Below are 3,720 nucleotides of genomic sequence, written 5' to 3' on the forward strand. Positions count from 1 at the left end.
ATGTATTAAACAATAGAGTTTGCTAATTCAGTTAATCTAACGGTCAATAGTGATTTCTTTTTTAAACATATGTCGTCCATAAATCTATACAAAAATTGATTGTTATTTATGATATCCGAGTGGTTTAAAATTTGGACTTCGACTTTTTCCATTTCCGACTGCTTTATATGCCCCAAAATTAGAAAATTTAACAAAAATTGTAAAAGCAGATAAAGGCGGAAACCTTTTGGGTAATATTCGAAACATCGGATAATTACGTCATTGGTGGTTTAAAAATCAAAAATACTACAGCACTTGTTAAATTTCTTAGCTTTAAATTTTTTCGTGAAACATGTTAGTTTTAAGTTGTTGTGGTATTGAACTTCATAGAAATAATAATAATAATAAAAATTTAATAAAAAATTTGTAATAGTGAAATACCTACTGTTTTGTAAAGTATCCGCTAGAAAAAACCACAAATGATCTAGGAATTTAGTTACACTGGGCTTTTTCGTAGTGTTTTGAATAATTGGTAGCAGAAGTGATATTAAAACCGTGATTGTAAAAGAAATTGCAGCGATTATCCAGACGTTATCTTCGAAGCTAAGAATCGACAAGGACTCTGTATCGTCCAAAGTCGTTGAGTCCACCGTCGTTACAATTAGTGCAGTGTCGTGACAAACCGTCGGAGAAATGAAAAATTCAGTTGGCTCTGATGGACCTAAGGTGTAACCTAATATCACGATATCCAGTATCTGCAATGAAAATAGTTCAAGTTAATATTCTGCATTTTACCAATTGTTCATAAGCGAATAGAAATTTTATTTTATTGGGCGTGGCTTAATGGTTAAATGTTAATCAAGCTCTTAATAATGTTAGGTTTTATTGCTTAATAACTAAAGGTTCTAAATATGTTGTAACATTTTATTTTATTCTTGGGACAATGTTTAAGACGTAAATTAATTTTTTTAAATTTTACATCTAATTATGGTAACTGTAACAAAGCTCATTAAATCTTCAATCGAGTCTTCGGTTTTTGTGAATTTTTTTCGTCCTCATGATGCAGTTATTTATAAAACCACCCGTTAAAAATTAAGCATTACTGGATTGAAATCTCGAAAAAAATTATTTCCAAACCAATTTTTTTATAACTTTAGAAATTTGGGGAATAATTCCTAATATGTTTAAAAGGTTTGGAATTTTGAGTTTTTCCTCTTGATAAATTTCAATACACTATTGAGAAAAATTGCGGAATATTTCTTACGAAGATATTGCATTGAAGGTTCTTGTAAAAGAATGATAGCAAACTTACATTGTGTTTTATTGCTTCTTTCAAATATTCGCTTTCCAAATAAGAAGGAATTTTCTTCGTTACGTACTCCAATCTTAATTTAATAGTGTTGTGAAATACACCCGTTATTCTGTTTAGAGAGGAAATACAGAAAAATACGTGTTTATGTCAAATATTATAAAGGACCATTATCAGTTTATTCACGAGAAAATGCGAGCTAATGAATGATATCGAGGTCAATTCCTTTCTTGGCATGATTATGAAAAGCCTCTAATTTGGACTAACTTACGAAAAAAATGTACCAGAGAAAGATAATGTTAACCTCTTAAAATGCTGTCCAAGATCTTAAGTGTGAAATTTCAATTAATTTTTTATTATTACCAATTTTCTAAAGAATTGCAAAGGTATATTAGCGGAAACTTACGTTTTATTTAGATTTTTAAAAACATATTTCGTTAGCAAAACTTCCCACGATTGGTATGGATCAAACGTGGATTGAGAAAGAAGCCACATTGAATCCATTAAGATCTATAGTTAAAAGAAGAGAATGTACATGAATAAACACCAGGTACCGAAAGAAATTGTCTCTCTATAACTTCATTAACATACTCAATGACAAACTAGGAACGGTGATACTTATTGCCTCTCAATACTATCATTCCAATTTCTATTTGAATAACCAAAATAATTTCACATTCCAAAGGCTAAAGACTGTGGTTCTAGAGGTTAGTATTCAAATTATCAAATGGTATAGCTTCACGCGCTTCCTTCGATACTTTTGCGACACAAATATAGGAAATGTTTAACTAATGTTTAACATTAGATTAATTAAAAGAATTAATTAGTGTAATTATTTTTTTTATAATGAGCATTGCAATTTTTTTATAATTTTTTCAATTTATTTCTGAAAACATTCAATGTGGTTAATGTTTACTACTTTATGTGTAAAATTAATAAGATCCAAACTGTAAGGTTTAAAGTCGCGAATGGTTTACCCATTACCATGTGTCTGAAAAAGTTAAAACTATTAGCTAATATATTATAGAACAATTCTAGACATAACTTACCAACTTTATATTACACCTGATATTTTCTGAAATAATTCGAAGGATTTTCCTAAATCACTAATATACCCTATCGGACAGACTGCGTCACCCTAATCAACTTACATTTTATTACTTGATATTTATCTAAAATAATAGTTTCTGACTTATGAATAAAATAGATTATTTTGGGGGGATAATATCTAAATTTTCTCGGTCAAAGCACATTAATAGAAAAATAAGATTGTTAATTATTTTTAGACGCGCAACATGGTAGAAAATTGGCAATTCTATATAAGTTGCCTTTTTAATATTGAAGATAAATTTCATTCGATTAAATATTTCATTTGTTAAAAAGAATCTGTTTAAATATGAGGATGAAAAAGACCACGTTTTCTTAGCACATATATAAGAAAAAATTTTAACCTCGCTAAGAGAAGGATTACAATGTTTTGTAACTAAACCAACTTACTTGGTACACCGCAATGTATAGAGTATCGTTGTCAATCGAATTCATTTTCACATGGTCTACTTCACTAAAACATCAATTCCAGAATGAATTCCTGTCAAATTTCATAAGCAAAAGTTAATGTTTAAACTCGTATATGAAATAAAACAGTTTTCAAATTAGAGTAAAGAAATTATTTTCCAAATTTAGATAAAATCCTTGTCAAACAGTTATAAAAATGTTAATTTTGAAAATGATTTTAGTTAAATCATGTTTGATGGAGCAGATAGCCTAATACAATAAAAAAACCTAGCGATGATTTAAAAACAGTTTGCGATTCAAATGTGGAAAAATATTTCAGGTCGGTTCCTATTTTAGATTTAATCAATAAAAATTCAAATACATTTCTCGATGAAACAACGATTCAAGATGCTTTCGGAAATTGTTCGGGAATGTCCGTAAAATATATAAAAACCGAAAAAGAAATAAAGAGCTTCCCAGCCTTCTACATTTTCATACCTTGCCTCTTTTCTAAATAAAAGCTTTTCGGTAATCAGCGCCATCCCTGCATTAAAAGGTACCTACAAACATTACGGAGATAGCGAAGCGTGCATTTTCATTTTATAGGGCCTAAACTCGTATGAAATGAGTTTTTTAAATCACAGAGCGAGAATAAAGCTCTTCAATGGTTGATTTTTGAGAGTCGTGCATACTTGAAAGCATTTCTAAAATGTATACAAACCCTCTTAACATTAACTAATGGAGATTTTAACCATTAAGAAAGTGTTTTAGAGGACGATGTGTATTCAAAAATCATTCAAAGTTTATAATATTTTAAAAGTTTTAAACATTTGTTAAATAGGATATTTTATCTTTTTAATGTGCTTTTCTCGGCGCAGTTAGCCTAACGGTATTTTCTAAACCAAAATGTTTTAGAATATAATAGTTCGTCCATAATA

General features: G+C 29.1%; 1 long non-coding RNA gene across 1 annotated transcript; it reads right to left on the bottom strand.

Annotated features, from left to right (window-relative positions):
* Window positions 1–425: 425 nt before the first annotated feature.
* Window positions 426–2,867, bottom strand: LOC149966600 (uncharacterized). Its single transcript, XR_016480312.1, has 5 exons — window positions 2,786–2,867; window positions 1,695–1,798; window positions 1,560–1,614; window positions 1,292–1,400; window positions 426–734 (listed from the first exon to the last, which is right to left on the bottom strand). It is a non-coding gene; the product is annotated as an uncharacterized LOC149966600 (long non-coding RNA).
* Between the last annotated feature and the right edge of the window lie 853 nt (window positions 2,868–3,720).

The sequence above is a fragment of the Leiobunum rupestre genome, chromosome 1, assembly GCF_980474605.1.
Source record: "Leiobunum rupestre chromosome 1, qqLeiRupe1.1.hap1, whole genome shotgun sequence".
Classification (NCBI taxonomy): domain Eukaryota; kingdom Metazoa; phylum Arthropoda; class Arachnida; order Opiliones; family Sclerosomatidae; genus Leiobunum; species Leiobunum rupestre.